Genomic DNA, 23,545 nt, shown 5'->3' with positions numbered 1-23,545 from the left:
AAGCTACCAAGCTGCTAGGACAGAACAGACCTGGCTGCAACTTCAATTAGTTCTGAAGTGTGAAGTGAGATGTGTGAAAACTCTTGAGCCCAACAATGGCAGGAGAGTTTCACAGCCTCCCCCACCCAAATGCAGAGACATTTGAAGCCCCCTGCTTCATGTCTTCCCCCCTGTGCAGATGTCATCACAGCACAGTACCCATTGGATATTAAAAATAACACTAAATCCATCCTGAGTGAGTCTGATCGATTCTCATCCTCAAACTGCCCTGCAGACGAGCAGCCCCAAGAGGAGAGTCACCCCACCGGCACTGAACAGACCTAGGTCCCACAACTCCTCTGCTCCTCCATTGTTGAGAGAGATAAATTCACAGAGCTGCTGAGAGAGATTGGCTGTCTGAAAAAGCTGGCTGCACTTCGGACTGAGGTGAGCAAACTTAAGGAGGAGAGAGAGGAACACATGGCCTAGCTAACATTAGTGAAGGGGGAGAGAGAGGAACACATGGCACAGCTAACAGCACTGAACGAGGAGGGAGAGGAGCACACGGCACAGCTAACAGCACTGAACGAGGAGGGAGAGGAGCACACAGCACAGCTAACAGCACTGAACGAGGAGGGAGAGGAGCACACGGCACAGCTAACAGCACTGAACGAGGAGGGAGAGGAACACATGGCACAGCTAACAGCACTGAACCAGGAGGGAGAGGAGGACATGGCACAGCTAACAGCACTGAACGAGGAGGGAGAGGAGCACACGGCACAGCTAACAGCACTGAAGAGGAGGGAGAGGAACACATGGCACAGCTAACAGCACTGAACGAGGAGGGAGACGAACACATGGCACAGCTAACAGCACTGAACGAGGAGGGAGAGAACACATAAAGGAGGAAGTAAGAAAGCTGAGATGTGAAAGAGAGCAGGACACTCTCCCAGAAAAGCCAGCAGAAACAGCCCACCTCAGACCGGACCACAACCTCAACACCACAGTGGGACAGACAACATAGGACCCACCAACCCAACAGATCCCACTCCATCCTAACAGCCCCCCTGTCTGCTCCCCTGATATCCCTCCTGACAACCCCCCCCACATCCACTGAGGACACACAAAAGCCAGAGATTGTGTTCCTTATTGACTCAAATGGTAAATATATTCAAGAGAATACACTTTTTCCCAAACACAAAGTGGCTAAACTCTGGTGCCCAAGCACTAGGCATGCCCTGAAGCTGTTGTCAGAAGACAAACTAGGGTCCCCAAGCCACATCATAATTCACATGGGCACAAATTACCTGAGGGCCCAGAAGGAAAGGGTGGCCACATTACTCAAGGGAGATATTGAAAAAGCTTTTTCCACTTTCCCTAACACACAAGTGCTACCACGAAAAGTATTTCACCCTGCCACCATATAGCGGGTGAATGTAAGCATTTCCCGGGACTGTGCCTCAAAACCTAACGTCTATCTGGCCCACCACTCCAACCTGGACTTGGAAGAGCCTTTACGACCAGGTCCACCTTTACAAGGGAGCAATCCCAACTTTTGCCAGAAGCCTGAAGGACGTCACCCTCAACTGCAGCCCCAGCACAGAGAGAACCCACACCAAGGAGACCTACACCTAGACCACAGCATCACCAGCCACACCCCCCTCCCTACCCCAACCAGCTGAGACCCCCACTAACAAACCCTGGCCACACCCTATTTAGGCCCCCTTCCAGATCAGACCTATACCCCTTCTGCAAGGTCTGAGGTCATCTGCCTTTAGCCTAAAGAGCAGGAACCTAGACTTCATCAAAGAAATTGGAAATACAGACGTTGTCATCCTACAAGAAATATGCTATAGAGGAGACGGACCCTCGAGGTTACATAGAGCTGGTAGTCCCATCCACCAAACTACCAGGTGTGAAACAGGAAAGAGACTCAGGGGTATGGTAATTTGGTATAGAGCAGACCCACTCTATTAAATCAGTCAAAACAGGAACATCTGGCTCGAAAATGAATAAGGAAATTTCTCAACAGAGGAACATGTGCTCATGTGCTACCTATATCCCCCAAATAGAATCCCAATATTTTAACGATGACAGCTTCTCCATCCTAGAAGGGGAGATCAACCATTTCCAGGTCCAGGAACATGTACTAGTCTGTGGCGACCTAAATGCCAGAACTGGACAAGAACCTGGCACTCTCAGCACACAGGAGAACAAACACCTACTCGGGGGTGACAATATTCCTTCCCAATATGCCCCCCTAGACACAACTATGACAAAACAACCAACATAAATGTGTCACAACTCCTGCAGTTCTGTCGTACGCTATGTCTGTACATAGTCAATGGTAGACTTTGAGGAGACTCTTATGGTAGGTACACCTACAGCTTATCCCTTGGCAGTAGTACTGTGGATTAAATTATCACTGACCTCAACCTGGAGTCTATCAGAGCGTTCACAATCAGCCCACTGACACCCATATCAGATCACAGCAAAATCACAATCTACTTGAACAGAGCAATGCTCTGGTTTGGAAAACAATGACAAAAGGTTTGAGGAAGAATGCAGAAACCTAAGAAAGAAATTGAGAAACCTGTCCAACCAAAAACATAGAGACCCAGAAAACCTGAGCCTACGCCTTCACTATAGTGAATCACTAAAACAATACAGAAATACTCTACGGAAAAAGAAGGAACAGCATGTAGGAATTCAGCTCAATGTAGTTGAAGAATCCAAATAATCGAACCACTTCTAGGAAAATTGGAACACACTAAATAAACAACAAGACGAAGAGTTATCTATCCAAAACGGAGATGTATGGATAAACCACTTCTCCAACTTCTTTGGCTCTATAACAAAGAACAAACAGCCAAAACATATACAGTACATTTGGAAAGTATTCAGCCCTATTCTAAAATGGATTAAATCATTTCCCCCCTCATCAATCTACACACTATACCCCACAATGACAAAGCAAAAACAGTTTTTTTGACATTTTTGCAAATGTATGAAAAAACCCCGTAAATATCACATTTACATAAGTATTCAGACCCTTTACTCAATACTTTCTTGAAGCACCTTTGGCAGTGGTTACAGCCTTGAGTCTTCTTGGGTCTGACGTTACTAGCTTGGCATACCTGTATTTGGGGAGTTTCTCCCATTCTTCTCTACAGATCCTCGCAAACTCTGTCAGGTTGGATGGGGAGCGTCGCTGCACAGCTATTTTCAGGTCTCTCCAGAGATCAATCAATCAATCAAATGTATTTATAAAGCCCTTTTTACATCAGCAGATGTCACAAAATGCTATACAGAAACCCAGCCTAATACCCCAAACAGCAAGCAATGCAGATGTAGAAGCACAGTGGCTCTGAAAAACTCCCTAGAAAGGCATGAACCTAGGAAGAAACCTAGAGACGAACCAGGCTCTGAGGGGTGGAGATTATAAGAGTACATCGCCACTAAGGTGAGATTGTTCTTCAAAATATTCAAATGTTCATAGATGACCAGCAGGGTGAAATAATAATCACAGTGGTTGTAGAGGGTGCAACAGGTCAGCACCTCAGGATTAAATGTCAGTTGGCTTTTCATAGCCGAGCATTCAGAGGTTGAGACAGCAGGTGCGGTAGAGAGAGAGAGAGAGAGAGAGAGAGAGTCGAAAACAGCACGTCCGGGACAAGGTAGCACGTCCGGTGAACAGGTCAGGGTTCCATAGCTGCAGGCAGAACAGTTGGACTGGGGACAGCCAGGAGTCATCATGCCAGGTAGTCCTACAGGCATGATCAGAGGGCTCAGGGAGGGAGAGAGGAAGAGAGAGAGAGAATTAGAGGGAGCATACTTAAATTCACACAGGACACCAGATAAGATAGGAGAATTACACCAGATATAACAGACTGATCCTAGCCCCCCGGCACATAGACTATTGCAGCAAAGACAGGGGTGGGTCGGGGGACACTGTGGCCCCGTCCGATGATACCCCCAGACAGGGCCAACCAGGCAGGATATAACCCCACCCACTTTGACAAAGCACTGCCCCTACACCACTAGAGGGATATCAACAGACCACCAACTTACTACACTGGGACAAGGCTGAGTATAGCACACAAAGATCTCCACCACACGAGCCCGAGGGGGTGCAGTATGGGACAGGAAGGTCACGACCCCTCCTAGGCACAGCGTGGAAGAGCACTCGTAAGCCAGTGAATCAGCCCCCATAATAGGGTCAGAGGCAGAGAATCCCAGTGGAGAAAGGAGAGCCGGCTAGGCAGAGACAGCAAGGGTGGTTTGTCGCTCCAGTGCCTTGCCGTTCACCTTCGCACCCCTGGGTCAGACAACACTCAATCATAGGACCGATTGAAGACATGACCTGATTGGGTTGGGACACTCAAGGACATTCAGAGACTTGTCCCGAAGCCACTCCTGCGTTGTCTTGACTGTGTGCATAGCTTCATTTTCCTGTTGGAAGGTGAACCTTCGCCCCAGTCCTGAGGTCCTGAGCGCTCTGGACCAGGTTTTCATCAAGGATCTATCTGTACTTTGCTCCATTCTTCTTTCCCTCGATCCTGACTAGTCTTCCAGTCCCTGTAGCTGAAAAACATTCCCACAGCATGAAGGTGCCACCACCATGCATCACCGTAGGGATGGTACCAGGTTTCCTCCAGACATGACGATTGGCATTCAGGCCAAAGAGTTCAATCTTGGTTTCATCAGACCTGAGGATCTTGTTTCTCATGGTCTGAGAGTCCTTTAGGTGTCCTTTGGCAAACTCCAAGTGGCCTGTCATATGCCTTTAACGAAGGATTGGTTTCCATCTGGCCGCTCTAACATAAAGGCCTAATTGGTGGAGTGCTGTAGAGATGGTTGTCCTTCTGGAAGTTTTTCTCCCATCTCTACAGAGGAACTCTGGAGCTCTGTCAGAGTGACCATCGAGTTCTTCATCACCTCACCGACCAAGGCCTATCTCCCCCGATAGCTCAGTTTAGCCGATCGGCCACCTCTAGTAAGAGTCTTGGTGCTTCCAAACTTCTTCCATTTAAGAATGATGGAGGCCACTGTGTTCTTTGGGTCCTTCAATGCAGCAGAATTATTTTGGTACCATTCCCCAGATCTATGCCTCGACACAATCCTGTCTCAGAGCTCCCTGGACAATTCATTCGACCTCATGGCTTGGTTTTTGCTCTGACATGTACTGTCAACTGTGGGACCCTATACAGACAGGTGTGTGCCTTTCCAATCTAGTTGTAGAAACAACTCAAGGATGATGAATGGAAACAAGATGCACCTGAGCTAAATTTCAAGTCTCATAGCAAAGGGTCTGAATACTTTCATAAATATGGTATCTGTTTTTTATTTTGTTATAAATTTGCAAAAATTCTAAAACCTATTTTTGCTTTGTCATTATGGGGTATTGTGTGTAGATTGATGAGGGGGGGAAATCATTTAATCCATTTTAGAATAAGGCTGTAACATAACAAAATGTGGAAAAAGTCAAGGGGCCTGAATATGAATGCACTGTACATGATCAATTACAAATCTTAGAATCAGTTATTAAAGAGTATCGGAACCAAAAAAGCCTGTGGTGTTGATGTCATCCTACTTGAAATTATAAAATATACAGACCACACATTCCAATAGGCTATTCTTAAACAATTTAACATGATCCTCAGCTCTGGCATCTTCCACAATATTTGGAACCAAGGACTGATCACCCCAATCCACAAAAGTGGAGACAAATTCGACCCCAATATCTACCGTGGGATATGCTTGAACAGCAACCTTGGGGAATTTTTCTCCATTATCATTAACAGCAGACTCGTACATTTCCTCAGTGCAAACAATGCTCTGAGCAAATGTTAAATAGGCTATTTACCAAATTACTGTACGACAGACCACATATTCACTCTGCATACCCTAATTTACAAACAAACAAACCAAAACAAAGGCAAAGACTTCTCATGATTTGTTGATTTAAAAAAAGCTTTTTACTCAATTTGGCATGAGGGTCTGATATACAAATTGATGGAAAGCAGTGTTGCGGGAAAAACATTCAGTTAAAATTGGCAAAAACCACATTTCTTTATACAGCGCTGTGGGGGTGAGACAGAGATGCAGCTTGAGCCCCACCCTCTTCAACATCAATATCAACGAATTGGCGAGGCTACTCAGTCTGCAGCACCCGACCTCACCCTCCTAGAATCTGAAGTCAAATGTGAACTGTTTGCTGATGATCTGGTGCTTCTGTCCCCAACCAAAGAGGGCCTACAGTAGCACCTACTGTAGATCTTCTGCACAGATTCTGTCAGACCTGCCAGGACCACAAATTTCAAATTCCATCTAGACACCGTTGCCCTACAGCGGATATTCCCAAACTGGGGTGCACGTGCAATGCCGTCGGGGGTACGCCAAATAAAAATGTAATTCACATTTTCAAACAGTCCATTTAGATTTTCCAACAGGGCTATACATTTGGGTGATGTTTTTTTCTCGCCTGAGTAGCCTCGTTTCACTGCCAAAAATAAAATTCAACCATCTAGTGTTCCGCGAAATAACAACACCATGTCAAATACAGGTATTCTAGTCAAATAATTGACATCCAATCACATGAACTGTTACTCTCTCGTGGGAATTCCACTAAATGTCCCTATGTAGCCAAACATAGCTGCTCCTCATTTTGTTTGCTCGAAAATTGATATATGGTTAAAAAAAGTAAGGCCTGCGTCCATAGAGACACATACCAGCTCTACTGGTAGTACTGCTACTACCAGCAGTACTACACCTGCACCTGTCGACCTGCTTCCATGAGCACATCCAATGCTAGCATCAGAAATTCAACATTTGCTGCTAGCCCAGCTAGCATGGACACTGACAGTTGTGAATCTGATGCAGCCGATGAGCTACTGCCCCCTTACCCGGGAAAGCTACGAACAACAGACAGGGACATTGGACCATCGAAGAGGTGCAAATATGATGAGAACTACGTTGATTTGGGGTTCACTTATATTGGGAGTAGTGCCTTTCCTCAGCCACAGTGTGTTACGTATGTGCAAAAGTACTATCTCACAACTCAATGAAACCTTCACTCTTTCGCATACATTTAGAAACGAAACATGCCAATTTGAAAAATAAGCCATGGGAGTTATTTGAGCGAGAATTAAGACGACTTTCGTGTAGTAAGACATGTATAAAAGCAACATATACCATTAATAAGAAGGGTCTAGAAGCATCTTATATGGTGAGCTACCGAGCGGCTAGGACAGGTAAGCCCCGTACTATTGTGGAGGACTTCCTGCTGCCGCAGATATGGCTGGGACAATGCTGGGGGAAATGGCCAAAAAACTATACAGACAATGCCTTCATCAAACAACACTGTTTCACTGAACCCATTGCCCTTTATGGTTGTGAGTTCTGGGGTCCGCTCAAAAACCAAGAATTCACAAGATGGGACAAACACCAAAATGGGGCAAAAACATCCTTCGTTTACAACGTAAAACACCAAATAATGCATGCAGAGCAGAATTAGGCCGATACCTGCTAATTATCAAAAACCCCAAACAAGCCGTTAAATTCTACAACCACCTAAAAGGAAGCAATTCCCAAACCTTCCATTACAAAGCCATCACCTACAGAGAGATAAACCTGGAGAAGAGTCCCCTAAGCAAGCTCGTCCTGGGGCTCTGTTCGCAAACACAAACAGACCCTGCAGAGCCCCAGGACAGCAACACAATTAAACCCAACCAAATCATGAGAAAACAAAAACATAATTGCTTGACACATTGGAAAGAATTGACCAAAAAACAGAGCAAACTGGAATGCTGTTTGGCCCTAAACAGAGAGTACACAGTGACAGAATACCTGACCAAAGTGACTGACACAAAATTAAGGAAAGCTTTGACTATGTACAGACTCAGTGAGCATAGCCTTGTTACTGAGAGAAAAATGAGGCGGAAACTGAGCTGCACTTCCTAACCTCCTGCAAAATGTATGACCATATTAGAGACACATATTTCCCTCAGATTACACAGACCCACAAAGAATTTGAAAACAAATCAAATTTTGATAAAGTCCTATATCTATTGTGTGAAATGCCACAGTGTGCAATCACAGCAGCAAGATTTGTGACCTGTTGCCACAAGAAAAGGGCAACCAGTGAATAACAAACACCATTGTAAATACAACCCATATTTATGTTTATTTATTTTCCCTTTGTACATTAACTATTTGCACATCGTTATAACACTGTACATAGCCATAATATGACATCTGAAATGTCTATTCCTTTGAAACTTTTGTGAGTGTAATGTTTACTGTTTACTATTTTGGATTATTTATTTCACTTTTGTTTATAATCTATTTCACTTGCTTTAGCAATGTAAACATATGTTCCCTAGCCAATAAATCCCTTTGAATTGCGATTGCGGGAGAAAAAAAGAGTTAGGAAGATGGAGATAGGTAGGGGAGAGAACTTAAAAAAAGGGATTCAGCTATATTGTTACTCGTCCTTTTTTTGCAAGAGGGCTCATGTCAGAGTACTCTAAAGTGGTCCTCCTCTCCATTGTTCTCATTATTCTTGCTTAATCATGTTAGATAACTCTCTCCCTCTCTCTCAATCCTCCCCCGCTCCTCCTGCCCACTCAGCAAACGGCTAGTCTTCTGATCTCCAGTGCTAAAAGAGTGCTGTGACTAACACACACGCGCGCACACACACACGCGCACACACACACACACACACACACACACACACACACACACACACACACACACACACACACACACACACACACACACACACACACACACACACACACACACACACACACACACACACACACACACACACACACACACACACACAGCTAAGATCTGTCCATTCCTTAGGTGTGGGAGAAATGTGCTACTTGGAACAGGCTAATTTGTTATTGAGAGAGATGAGCGTGGCCGGGAGCCAAGACAACAGGATAGTGAGGCAACCAAGCTACACCCTGTTGTCAAGAGGCATCAAGAGAGGGAACGAGATCATCTTGTTTTTGCGCACATAGATACTTATACTGACAGTACACACACACATATGGAGAATACTGCATGTATGCATTCAATTATGTACACAGAAGCACAAACAGTCTAGTCACTTGTCTGCAATTAGTATGTGTCCTTCACACACTTTAACATGGCACATGGCTAACAACTCACACACATTATGAAATCATTGAACCATGGACAACATAACGTTTGTCCATTACATTGTAGATACCAGTTAGTCTTCACACTTGTCTTTCCAACTACTCCCAAAGTTCTCAACTGAAATGTGTCTCAGTGTCTGTACTGATGAGATGTTTGTCTTTCACTTTCAATCCAAGTGTGAGGTGATGCAACTCGTCAAACCCTCTCTGTAACAGCTAAGAGCAGCAGCTCTCCTCTCCTCACCACTCCTCAACATCACCGTATCTAAAAACCCTTTATCCAACTCCCTTGTCTCGTCCCCTTTCAGTTACATGAGGACAATTACAAACGAGAGCCTTGAGTGCTTGGTTACAGCTGTTACAGATATGTAGTCCCTTTTTTTTATGAGGAGACAAGACAGAGGAGGATGGTTATCACAGGTGAGGTGAGGCAGTCATGGCATTCACATTCCAGTACCTTCCCAGGCATAAAAGTGGGTCACAGGCGTGATGGTGGCATTCTTGGAACAACAGCACCGCCTAGTGGTGGTGGTGAGGTACTACATGTAAAGAACCTCAACGTATATTAGTGAACTGCTTCAGGTATAAGTTTGGCAGTCGGCCTTAGGCACAGATCTAGGATCAATTGATATGCTCCCTGAAGTATAACTCAAACCATCAGGGATCACACAAAAACTGACCTCAGAAAAAATTGGACTCAACCTTTTTATGTGAATAACTGCCTCCCAAACCTCAACCGCCCAACCCACTTATACACACATCCACACACTGTAGCGTAGTCTCTAACACTGACAAGAAAATTAATTCCAGAGAATGGAGGTGCTGTGTGCGTGTGTGTGCGCACGTGCGTGTGTGAATTCACCTGCTCTGAATTTGCATGACCCAAAAACGCCTTCTCTATCCAAGTGCCCCATAAATCAAACACAGAGAGTCTATCCCCAGCCGCTTCAGTTCCTTTGTCTGGCAAAGGTGATAAATTGATCCCCAGCTAGCTAATAAGCAGTGGCATGGGGCACTGACTTCCCAGGATTTATGCCGCGACAAGTGGATTTATATAGGAAATGCGAGAGATTTTTCAGAACAAATCTGTTTACTTTTTTCAGCGGCCTCCCAGAGCTCATGAGATTTGAAAGGGGTAGACTTTGGTTTTGATGGCTCCGAGAGTAATACATCAGGACAGAGGGATAGAGGAGGAAATTCTATCAGGAAGGAAAGGAAAAGGACAACTTAGTTATGACAGTTTTGACTCTTTCTGATTGAATCATGTTTCCAATATCAATCAATCTCAATTCACTGGATTGCAATCACATACTTAGGCAGAGTTACAGTTCTATAACACTGCAAAGGATTTGTCTCCTTCATTTCTTCTTTCTTTCTTTCTTCTTTGATTCCTTCATGATCACTGATCTAAGAATAGCAGATGGGTGTCAATGGTCGTGAAGGAAAGGAGACAGGGGAGAAGCCTTTTAGAGGGAACCGAAACGGTCTTTTAAAGAATATGATCAATGATATCATCTTCTGCAGAGCTGACGGGAAGAGAGAGAGAGAGAGAGAGAGAGACAGAGAGACAGAGAGACAGAGAGAGAGATAGAGAGACAGAGAGAGAGAGAGATAGAGAGACAGAGAGAGACAGAGAGACAGAGAGACAGAGAGACAGAGAGACAGAGAGACAGAGAGACAGAGAGACAGAGAGACAGAGAGAGAGAGAGACAGAGAGACAGAGAGAGAGAGAGACAGAGAGACAGAGAGATAGAGAGATAGAGAGACAGAGAGATAGAGAGACAGAGAGACAGAGAGACAGAGAGACAGAGAGACAGAGAGATAGAGAGACAGAGAGAGAGAGAGACAGAGAGACAGAGAGATAGAGAGATAGAGAGACAGAGAGACAGAGAGACAGAGAGATAGAGAGACAGAGAGAGAGAGAGAGAGAGACAGAGAGATAGAGAGATAGAGAGACAGAGAGACAGAGAGATAGAGAGACAGAGAGACAGAGAGATAGAGAGATAGAGAGACAGAGAGATAGAGAGACAGAGAGACAGAGAGATAGAGAGAGAGCGAAAGAGATGGAAGACAGAGTGAGGACTGAACGGGGCGATGTATTTCCTAAGAGAGTACCCTCCCCTCCTTTATCTAATTCCTCTGCTTTGGCTTTAATGTGTTTTCTCCCTCTCCGTCCTCCCTTCCCCCTCCCTCTCTCTTTCTTCTGTGTGTGTGTGCTGATAGGAGGTTTATCGCGCGTGCCGATGTGACATTTGAATGATTGAGATCACGTTGGCTGAGTAGATTATGACCCCCTTTGGGAGGAGCGTGGTCTTAAGCACCGATGGAGAACTTTGCAGATGGAAGCTTTGATGTTAGGAAGAAGGAGGGAAGGTGTAAAAGTGATGGGTTGAGTATCAAAGCCCCTCAGCACCTCCATTTCCCCACCACCCCTTCAGCCTTTTATCTGGTTGGTAACACACACCTAAGAGGTGGGCTACCTGTCGGCGCTAGCTTACCGCTACACTCAGGAAAAGGGAGGGAGGGAGAGAGACACACATGGAGAGATGGAGAGAGATGGGTGCTAGGCCAGACCAACATAAGGAGGGGGTTGAGGGAAGCAAGCTGTCAACCGAGTGGCCAGTTGCCTTTTTAAACATCAATTGCAATCAAATCAAAGAGCTAGCTTTTTGTACTGTACTGCTATGGCCTTACCTTGGAGATACATCTATGTACTCCAGCAGGCCTTGAGCAGGCAGCACATTCTCCAGTTCACACAAATGCTGTATGTTTAGGGATGCAGGTTGTGAAGTACTTACTGGGGGACATTTGAATTCAAAGGAATTAAGCCTAGCCATAACATCTGTGTACACCTGCATTGAAGTGTGTGCGTGTGTGTGAAACTATGTATACAAAACACAATCCCTTCATTTAGAGGGTTGTGAAGGCATTGTCCCCACAGTACTGCAGCGCTATTATTTGGGAAGCAGGTAGCTAGTGTTGGCTATTCAGCAGCCTGATGGTCTGGGGGTAGAATCTAGTGTTGGCTATTCAGCAGCCTGATGGTCTGGGGGTAGAATCTAGTGTTGGCTATTCAGCAGCCTGATGGTCTGGGGGTAGAATCTAGTGTTGGCTTTTCAGCAGCCTGATGGTCTGGGGGTAGAATCTAGTGTTGGCTTTTCAGCAGCCTGATGGTCTGGGGGTAGAATCTAGTGTTGGCTTTTCAGCAGCCTGATGGTCTGGGGGTAGAATCTAGTGTTGGCTTTTCAGCAGCCTGATGGTCTGGGGGTAGAATCTAGTGTTGGCTTTTCAGCAGCCTGATGGTCTGGGGGTAGAATCTAGTGTTGGCTTTTCAGCAGCCTGATGGTCTGGGGGTAGAATCTAGTGTTGGCTTTTCAGCAGCCTGATGGTCTGGGGGTAGAATCTAGTGTTGGCTTTTCAGCAGCCTGCTGGTCTGGGGGTAGAAGCTATTGGCCAGACTGTTAGATTTAGCATCAACATCTACCCTCATTGACGTCCATTGATCTGACATGTGATGCACAGAATCTCACTATATTGAACTGTTGATGATGCAGTCGTGCGCCACAGAGCCAGTTGTAGAGGCCGAGAACCAGGGGAAAGAAACCAGCTCCTTCCTTTCCTTTGGTAGTTTTTATAGGCTTGTTTCGGGAGAGCCGACTACAGTGCTGACAAGCAAGCCTGAGTTTCTGACAGAATGGTGTCAGCTCAAACTGTGATGTTTTCCGCTCACACAAGTGAATACCGTTCATTGCACCTGCTGCTTGCAACACAGCTCAGCACAGCTCAGACAGGCTGCTTGCAACTCTGTAATTAGATGGGATTGGTAGTGCTGCGGATATTACATGTAATGTTTTCCCAATGTTATTTGGTAGTGTAAGCATGAATGGAAGCTAAGCCAGTGTTTGTGTGTTTGCAGTAGTACTTGTGATCACTGATGATTAGCTTATTATGATAATTGAATGTTTGTTTTATTTGATTATCGTTGAAGATACAGTCAAAGGTATATTTAACTCTATACTCCTTTGTGTCATTATAATCAGATTGTCATCAATTAATCATCTTGAGCATCTTTATGTTTGATTGATGTGTATTTTAAATGTAGGGCTACTTGAATTGTGATGTTACTATCCTGTCATTGATAGAGATTTCATTCTCTGTCTGGCATGATGGCCCGGAACGTTAAAATGCACTCTTCCCTCGCCTACCTGGTCCATCAGAACCAACCATCCTGATTTCATATTCATCCTCCCATCTCATGTATGTCCAAGCCTGACAGCACCATAACTTATACACCTAGTCAGCGGTGGACGGCCTAGTAAATTACCACATTTACAACCAATGATAAATTGTACAGATAAGTATAAATGAGTTGTGATGCTCAACTACTGAATGACCCTGTCAACATGCATCACAGTTGCTAGCTGTGCCACTAGAGATCCTGGTTCGAGTCCAGGCTCTGTCGCAGCCGGCCACGACCAGGAGACCCATAGGGCGGCGCACAATTGGCCCAGCGTCGCCTGGGTTAGGGGAGGGTTTGCCCGGCAGGGATGTCCTTGTCCCAGCACGCTCTAGAGACTCCTGTGGCGGACCGGGCGCAATGCACGCTGACATGGTCCCCAGGTGTAGGGTGTTTCCTCTGACACAAAAAAATTCAATAAAAAAGGTTTTATGATACCTGAAAATACTGCAGAGTAATTCAAAGCCATTTGCAAACTAACCTCTTTGTCCATCTGAGGGTAAGTGTTCTTGTTTCAAACACACATCTTTAAAGGGACAGTTTACTCAGAGTACAAGCAAAAATGATTTTCAACCTACCTTGGCTGCAGTTGATTTAAGAAGGCAGTTTTTAGCATATTTTGTTTCTTTTTGACACTTAAAAGCCATATTTTTGTTAATGTTAGCGTTCTCAGTAACAATTAAAATTAAACTGTTCTTGTGCGTGTGTAATAAAACTGTAATTACATTTGGAATAACATTTTATTGGCATGTTGTTACATAATACTTTGGTAATTGCATTTTAATTGCATAGCAATGAGCTGAGAGGTTTTGTAACTACTGTCCACAAGAGGAATAGTGACTGTTCCTTATTCCACTTATGTAATAACTCCATTATTATGCAATTATTAAGCAATTTCCAAAGTCCTATGTAACAACTATTTTTCTATTGTAATAATCACTACGTTACTACACATGTAGAAGAACCTGATGTCAATGTATTACCTTATGACTCACTCATTATGCAAATATGTTTGTTAGTCATTTGGAAGCGGCAAAAGTGTTCTACTCTAATGTTGAGGTGATTCCATGTCACTCATGCATTTCATTTTAGGCTATAGGCTATATTAAGATTCATATCTAAGAGCCCTCCAAACCATGTGCTTATGATCATATATTTAGACTTATTCAACTAACGGTTGTAGTTTTTGGTTCTTCATCAAATATTTGGCAGCCATCAAATATAGATTTATTTTTAGAAAAAGGAGGAAGGGAAGTGCTGCTAAGGAACACTGTAGTAGATGTTGGTAGACAAAAGGTGCTCTTTGGTAAAAGGGGTAAGTTGGTCATCAAAAAGAAAGGAGGACCAAGGAACTCTTCATATAATTCATTAAAAGGCCTTTATCTACATGTCATGTTGAATGGAAACAAAGTTTACTTTATCTACATGTCATGTTGAATGGAAACAAAGTTTACTTTATCTACATGTCATGTTGAATGGAAACAAAGTTTACTTTATCTACATGTCATGTTGAATGGAAACAAAGTTTACTTTATCTACATGTCATGTTGAATGGAAACAAAGTTTACTTTATCTACATGTCATGTTGAATGGAAACAAAGTTTACTTTATCTACATGTCATGTTGAATGGAAACAAAGTTTAAAAACTCTGACGCGTTTCGGCTGCATGGCCTTCGTCAGGGAGTAGATTCATTTCTGTTTTCAAATAACTTGCATATATTCAAATACCTGGTTTTCTGAGAGGTATTCAAAATCCTGAGACCTGAGACCTGTATTTGAATATCAAAGAAAATGGTTGCCTTTTAATTGAAACTCTAAATAATCTATATTCAACTACCTCGAGTATTTGAAAAGTTGGTGTTTTCAAATAAACAACAAAAAACTCAGATGTTGTGCCCAGGTCTGGTATAAGCGTTCAATATAGTTCTGTCCCCTGCCAGTGGTTTTTACAAGCAGTAGAAAACCTTTTTTTTCCTTTTGTTTTTTCAACCCCACTCGTTTGACCTGCCTTTTAGGGCTACTAGCACATTAGCGCTTGAGCAACGTTCCCTCTCCGGTCCCGGTGGCTTTAATGAGCTGATCCTGGTGCTTGAGCGTTACTTACAGTTATGGGAAGGTCATAAATGTGGGATTTATGTTTCAGGTGTGGTTGGGAATGCTGATGCTTCCGTCGGTAAGAGAGGAGTAGACATAATCTCGGTGTGGGCTGCCGCATCCCTAATGTCTGTGTGTGTGTGTCTGTACGTGTGTGTTTGTGTGTGTGTCTCTTAGGGAGAAGGGTGTGTGGCATGCCATTGATGTCTGCTGTCAAGCTGTTTGTCTTCTAAGATGAATGTACATGGATTTCTGTGTATGTACAGATACAGGTAACTGCCAAAATAGAGGAAACACCAAAAAAGTGTCTTAATAGGGCGTTGGGCCACCACAAGCCACCAGAACAGCTTCAGTGTGCCTTGGCATAGATTCTACAAGGGTCTGGACTCTATTGGAGGGATGCAACATCATTCTTCCATGAGAATTCCATAATTTGTTGTTTTGTTGATGGTGGTGGAAAACACTGTCTCAGGAGCCACTCTAGAATCTCCAATAAGTGTTGAATTGGGTTGAGATCTCGTGACTTAGACAAACAACAAACACCTTAAACCACAATATGCTCCTTTAAGACCCCTCTTTCAAAGTCACTGATATCTCTCCTTCTAGCCATGGTAGCCAAAATAATGGGCAGCTGGGCATTTCTACACACGACCCTAAGCATGATGGAATGTTAATTGATTAATTAACTCAGGAACCACACCTATGTTGAAGAACATGCTTTCAATATACTTTATATCCCTAATTTACTCAAGTGTTTTCTTTATTTTGGCAGGTACCTGTATATATTCTGTACGTTTTGCATCAGGGGTGTATAGAGATACAGTAGGCCTAGTAAAAATGTTTTACAAATTCAGATAAAAATATTACACAGACAGGTAAAGAGGCTATAAATTCTCATTTCGTAGGCAAAACGTTTTGCATTGCAAGGTGCTTTGCTACAGTTTGCTACATTGTGCACTAATGAATACACCCCTGCTGCTCTGTATTGATCCTGATGTGTTTGCGAAACCCCACCGTTTTCAGCAGCTCCAAAACATACTTCCTTATTCAGTCACATGACTTGTAACTCTAGTGCAGTGGTTCTCAACCTGGTCCTGGGGACCCAAAGGGGTGCACATTTTTGTTTTTTCCCTAGCACTACACACCTGATTCAAATCATCAAAGCCTGGTGAGGAGCTGTTGATTTGAATCAGGTGTGTAGTACTAGGGCAAAAACAAAACTGTGCACCTCTTTGGGTCCCCAGGACCAGGATTGAGAACCACTGCTTTAGTGTATGGGATACAAACTCTGTGTGACTCTGAGGCTGACATAATATAGACACGGTACTGTCATATTATGGACACCATAATGTCATACTACGGACACTGTACTGTCATACCATGGACACCATACAGTTATACTATGGATACCGCACTGTCCTAATATGGACACCCGACTGTCATTCTATGGACACTTGAGTTGGTGATGGTTTATGTTCAGGATAAGGGATAAAACTGTAATTTTCAATACTGCGCCTATCTGCTATCACCTTGCTACAGTATCAGCTAACACGATACTGCAACACATTACGAACATTCTCTGAACATATATAGTATGTATAAACTGGAAGTAAAAGCCTAAGTGTTGTTGTCCATTAGTTTACTCCAATTAGGAGAGGGGTGGTAGGGTTAGGGGAAAATAATAAAGGAAAATATGTTTGTAAGAGATTTTATATATATATATATATATATATATATATATATATATATATATTTACAAAAAAATATGAGGTATTGGAAATGATGCAGACAATTACATTGATGGAAGCTACAATCTATCTGCAATATTGTAGCTGATCTACCACCTTTACATTTATTTAAATAATAGTACATTCTCTGACACCTACCTACTGACTCATAGTTCTTATCTCGACTACTTGGGTACTGACATTATGAAAATTTTAATTCCAGTAGACAGGAGGCCATTAGCATAGCTTCTTGGGTGGCTGGAGCTGTGTTTCTCTAAATCATTAAGCTAATTATACAAGCTAATTAATCAGCAAGCTCCAATGCCGGGTGTAAGAAGCAGAACGCCACCGCTCTTTGTTGGCTTGCATAATGAAAGAAATCATTTTTAGAACTCTTGAGAGGGAAAAAATGAAGGGTGGGACAAACTTTGATCTGTCAAAGAGTAAACAGATGATTTTGCATATTTAAGTGATGAGGTGGAAGACCAAAGGCTCGGCTGTGGGTAGAATACGAAAGGACACAGTACGAGCTGAGACTTTGAATTATCCCCGGCCTTTTGAGTTTGGAGAGGGTTGGATGTATGTGTGTGTGAGCTTGTGTTTTGTACGTGTGAGAGCTTGTGCGATTCTGTGTGTGTGAATGTGTGTCGTTGGTGAGAAGGAGCTCTCTCTGGTCCTTCGGGGCTCGTCTGTGTTCCTTTACGTCCCCATTATCTTCCAGCTGTCGACCGCTATGCAGCTGAAGACAAATCAATTAAGGCTGCTCACAGACAGAGGGAGGGAGGGTGAGAGAGGGAAAGAGAAAAAGAGGGAGGATGAGACTGAGGACGGAGAGACTGTGTGTGTGTGTGTGTGTGTGTGTGTGTGTGTGTGTGTGTGTGTGTGTGTGTGTGTGTGTGTGTGTGTGTGTGTGTGTGTGTGTGTGTGTGTGTGTGTGTGTGTGTGTGTGAGAGAGAGAGAGAGAGGGGAGAGATAAATAAAGATAGAGGTAGAGGTGGATGGGTGGGGGTTGTGTTTGTTTACAAACAAACAATGTCTGAAAACAATGCAAATATCAGTGACTGTATAATGAGGAAACTGTCACTTCATAAATATGTGTAGGTGTATTTTATGAACTGAAAACCACTGAGTCCGACCGCTGACTTCTCTGAACTTCCATAGGGGCTTTGTTTGTAACACTATTGTTTCCTTTCTTGGTATTCTGTATAATCAGTGAAGCAATGAACTCCAGTGTTCATGATACTTGGTCAATATTATTTGGTTGCGTCTCAAATGTCACCTTGTTCTCTACAAAGTGCACTACCTTTAACCAGGGCCCATAGAGGATATGGTCCCATTTGTGTCACATTGATATCCTCCCCATGCGGAAGTCACAGATGATATGCATGATCGTATTGACACGTATTGCCATCACATGGTTGGCTCTAAATGGGTAATAAAAACATTGACAGTCGTTGGGGCGGTATCACCTAAATCCATCCTCTCATCTTCTTTTCCAGGGAAATTCCCGAGGAGTTCTAATTCTTTCCTTCCTTCCGGTCCGAGGCGGCATTGCTATCAACTGTTCCAAACAGGTAAGAGCAATGCAGATCTGTGACACATTTCTTCCTCCCGTTCAAACTTTAAGCACTTTTGTTGAAATGTCAACCCTCCACCAATGCCATATCAACACAAATCAGTAAATGAAATGGGGAAATAAAGGAACTATAGGTTGTCTTATAGATGATTGTCACATCACTGAGATGAATCAACCAATTGACTTCAAAAACAGTTGCCTTTTAAACAGCTGTATTGTATAGGGTATATCATACAAACCAGTTCAGCTAAACACCACAGATAAAGCATGCTAGCAGCACCCCCCTCAGGGGAAGCAGGTCTATTGCTGTTCCAGCAGATGGCTGATCCTCTCCATAGAGTCTCCATAGACGCACTGCTGATGGAAGGGAGGCCTATCTCCACATGTCCACTGGTGGAGAGAGGAAGTGGAGTTGGTCATGTTTTATTTGTGTAGAGCTTACAGTGGAGTGTGCAGACAGCTAGTTGACACACACTCACACACACACAGGCTGTCTCTCCCTGTCATCACTTGAGGGTCCCAAGCCATTCCCTTCCCTAGAGGTTCCTCCTCGACAGCGAGCTGGAAACTCTACCCTTCAGACAGACAACAACTCCAACAGCCAACACTGCACACCTACACTGGCTATTCAACTGTACTGTTACTGCATGTAAACATGCCATTATGTAAGGGATAATCAGTAAGGGGCTATGCGTTTAATGAGAAATAATGCACGATGTGGAAGGTGTGTGCCACGATGCGCTAGCAGGGTGTAACTAATCTTTCACAGAGTTTCATTATTTTTCAGAAAACGCATGGAGTCTGATATAAATGTAGGCAACTACTGTAGAAACATGTTCAACATCCACTGAAGTAGCTAGCAAGTTTACTAGATAGCTACAGTAGCTGCCTTGGTAACCAAACAGACTTGCTAGCTTAGCAAACCAAACCATCAGTCCTAGCTTGCTATTATGAAATCGAATTCAACATTGCCAATCATTTTCAGCTTTTGCTTTCAAAGCATCTCAAACATGTAAGAACATGGTTACCAACATATAAAAAAATATGATTGACATATTTTCATTTTATCCTTCCACGAGATATACCCAAGGCGTCTGGTTGTTCATTCTATCGGTTAGGTTGCCAGAGACGCAACCCAGTCGTGAAGTATTTTTTGTTCTATGTACTGTATATCTATGGACGCGACCCAGTCATTCGTTCTAAGTGTTCTCATGCCAAGCTGGCTGGAAATGTTCTTATCCCTTGCTTACTAGCTAGCCAACTACGGCTAACACAGTCACGCCAAACAGTGCAGCCAGAATAACAGCAAAGTAGCTGCATACATCCATAATAATGAGCAAGTGATGTGCGATTTCCTTGCATAGGACACTTTTCAGAGGAGGACACTTTTCAGAGGAGCTACCCAATACACAGCTAACACAATCATTTCAAACTAAAGCTGGAAAAACAGCATACTAGCTGCATTTTGTTTCATTTGACCTGTTTTCTATTGAAATTTCTTTGTATATATCCATAAAAATTATGGTGATCCATGATTTTGATTGGCTGAGAAAAGATTTCTGTCTCGTCCTGACACGTTAATCCTCAATGGGACAGTGAAGATCAAATGTCAGTACTGAAACTATGTTGCAAAGATCAGAGAGGTCAGAAAGGTTTATACAAATATCCGCTGCTGAAAACCAAATGCTAGCTTAAAAGAAAGGGGAGATAATGTCTCGATGCTTTTTTACAGTGGAGATACATTTTATAAATTGTCTGGCTGGACTGATGAGACAGTGAGATGGAACAGTGAATAGGCATTTCAACTTCATAGCCGGTGGTAACTTGTGGACTAGACACCAGTTGGAATACAGCTTTAACCAATCAGCATCCAGGATTTGACCCACCCGTTGTATAAAGGGAAAATAATGCATGCTCTAGACGGCCCTTCAAGCCAATCAGAGGCAAGAATTCAGATCAACTTTATTATCCTACCATGAGGAAATTAATTTTGCCATGTGCTTAAAAAGACGGTACATAAAACATGAAAACACAGAAACTACACAAAATAATTCATTCAAAGTGCTATAGCTACACATTTAAAGTGAAAGTGCAATATGCCGTATACTCGAGGGATCAACAGACGATCTATTATACAGCCTAATGGCTGTTGGAATAAAAGAGAGTCCCAATATCTATCTGTTTTAATTTTATTTTGAAGATGTCTCTTTCCCCTTGTCCAGCTGCTGCTGTGACTGAATTTTGAGTGATGAGTACTGTCCTGTTATAAGTAAGCACATACTGTACTGTAAGCTTTCTCATACATTTTTTCCACATGGTTAACAACTTCATTAACACTTTTTGAGCAGTATATTATGTATTACCATAGACCATGTTTTTGAATACACTGATACTTTGTATTCACTATAGCTCATCGGGGCACAAATAACTCTACTACTCAAGTACTTCTGTGTAAATTGGCCATTCAAAACACACCATGATCCAATTTACAACATCCCATGAACAATATGCTTTCATCAAAACACAATCCTATCCATGGCCATTTGCCAAAAGTACACAATATATTGTATTTGATGACATGCATTTTTTTTTAAATATCATATCTTATTAACGTGTTGTAAATAATGCCCACATTTCTGGAATTGCTTAGAGGTTACATGGATAGGCTATCCTTGTTTTGGGAGTTTATTTTCTCTTCAGAGGCAAGTAGTCAAAAGAAATACAGCTCTTTAACAGAGTAAAGGTACCTTGTGTTGGCGTGTATTTGCACATACAGTGACTGAAGGTGTGTTGGAAAAGCTCCAGAGTGGGATAATTATTCAATAATTATATTTCATTGGGGTAGTAGTGTTAAAGGGAAAACAACAACATACTGGAGGTACTGTCGAGATGAGAAAAGGAGCGTGGTTAACTAATTTATGATAATGTAGGCAATGACTTACTTAAAGACATGCTCAGGAACTTTGGCACACACTCGGTTCGCGAATCACTTAGCACTCTGTTCAGAGGTGCTAAGTACTCTCGCCCATCGGCCAGCAAACACTATTGGGGTGGCTGAGCCCTTATAATGTGGCATTTGTAGTAACTAATTCTCTAACAGCCCAGTAACTTCTTTTTCCAAGAAGTTGAATGTTGCCTTTCTAATAAAATGACTCAAGTCAACATGAACACATGACCACGACGGGGATGTCTAAGATCAATAGCCAGTACTATGCTCCCCAGAGAGGATTGTGGGTACAGTTGTAATTGGTGCGCCTGTTTGTCTCCCGGTCCCTGTTCCCCAGTCAGGGGAGAATGCCATACACCAGTGCAAAGGTTCTCTCCGTGTCTATAGAATCTCCAATGAACTCATCAAATGCTGCTGGGATGTTTTCGAAGAGAACTCTTTCGCATGAAATTTATAGCCGGATCTTTTTTATTTTTTCCATAACACCTTGCTTTTTCACTCAGGGGAGATAGCAGGTTGCCTAGCGCTTAGGAGCGTTTGGCCAGTAACAAAAAGGCCGCTGGTTCGAATCCCTGAGCAGGCAAGGGGGGAAATATCTGCCGGTGTGCCCTTGAGCAAGGCAGTTAACCCCCATCAACAACTACTCCACGGGAGCCAATGATGTCGATTAAAGGAACCCCTGCACCTCTCTGATTCAGAGGGGTTGGGTTAAATGCGGGAGACACATTTCGGTTGAATGCATTCCGTTGTGCAACTGACTAGGTATCCTATTTTCTAGCTGACTCTTGCTGCACTTGTATTTCTTAACGGTTCTTATGCGGTTCTCTTGCAGTCCATAATGGATTCTGCTTCACCTGGTGTTAAATAGATGGACTAAGAGCTATGGGGCGTTAGACACATTACAGCACATTTCACTCCACAGATGGGTGTTTCAGTGTCTTCAGTGTGATGTGGTTTAAAAGCTACTCTCTCTCGGCACAGGTGGCAAGGGGATCCAAACGAAAGGTGACATTTACAAATGCTGCTGCCGTAAAGTAAAGACATGGGTTAGGAAAACACAAAGGGGCCATGGACTTCATTGCTAAGTAGTTGACAGTGGCAAAACTACAGTGTCATGTACTGGTACTGTGCAGTAGGCCTCTAATGCACGAGTGGCTGAGTACTTTTAAAGACAGCCATTAACACGTTTACAATATAACTACCTGCCAGAACATTCCATTTGAGCTTTTAAGACTTCTAACTTTGTGACATAGCTATCTGGTTCCTCAGAGTATTTTGGTATCACTTAAGTTGAAGTGGCACAAATCCACACATTTTATGACTACCAACTTCTGCTAGTGAACTATAGTTTGAGTTCATGTTAGCAGACAGCTGAGAGTCACAGCAAAATGCATCTTTACAAAAAAAGGTTATGATAGATAACTGACTTATGGTTTTGTAACAAGGTTAACATTTTCAATAGACATTTTGAATCGTTCACACCTTGTCAGTTGTCATAAGAAAATGACACAATGTTATGTCAGGTATCTGTTTGACCATCATTTCATTGCATAAAGCCCACATTTATTCTCCTCAGTAGGACTGTGAGTAAATACATTATCTCAAGCTGCCTGTGTGCATGTGAGAGTATACGTGTGTGTGTGTGCTTGGGCATGTGTGTGTATGTGGGTGTGTGTGTGTGTATGGTTGTGTATGTGTGTGTGAGAGAATGTGAGGGAATGTGAGCGACTGTGTGAGTGTGTGTGTGCTTGCACATGTACGCGCGCATGTATCTTTGCACACGTGTGTGAATGTTTGGAGGGAGCTTGCCA

General features: G+C 43.2%; 1 protein-coding gene across 18 annotated transcripts in view; it reads left to right on the top strand.

Moving 5' to 3' along the window:
- LOC106577623 (receptor-type tyrosine-protein phosphatase delta) overlaps positions 1-23,545 on the top strand; it is a 645,609-nt gene that overhangs the window by 226,239 nt on the left and 395,825 nt on the right. For all 18 annotated transcript variants that reach the window (XM_014155859.3, XM_045701363.2, XM_014155852.3 and 15 more), the window contains exon 5: positions 18,711-18,785. The gene's annotated coding sequence lies outside the window, so the exon portion shown is untranslated. The remainder of the gene's footprint in view (positions 1-18,710; positions 18,786-23,545) is intronic.

This window comes from Salmo salar, chromosome 18 (assembly GCF_965601325.2).
Source record: "Salmo salar chromosome 18, fSalSal1, whole genome shotgun sequence".
NCBI classification, from domain to species: domain Eukaryota; kingdom Metazoa; phylum Chordata; class Actinopteri; order Salmoniformes; family Salmonidae; genus Salmo; species Salmo salar.
The sequence above is the reverse complement of the archived record's forward strand: the minus strand, read 5'-3'. Positions and strand labels throughout refer to the sequence as shown.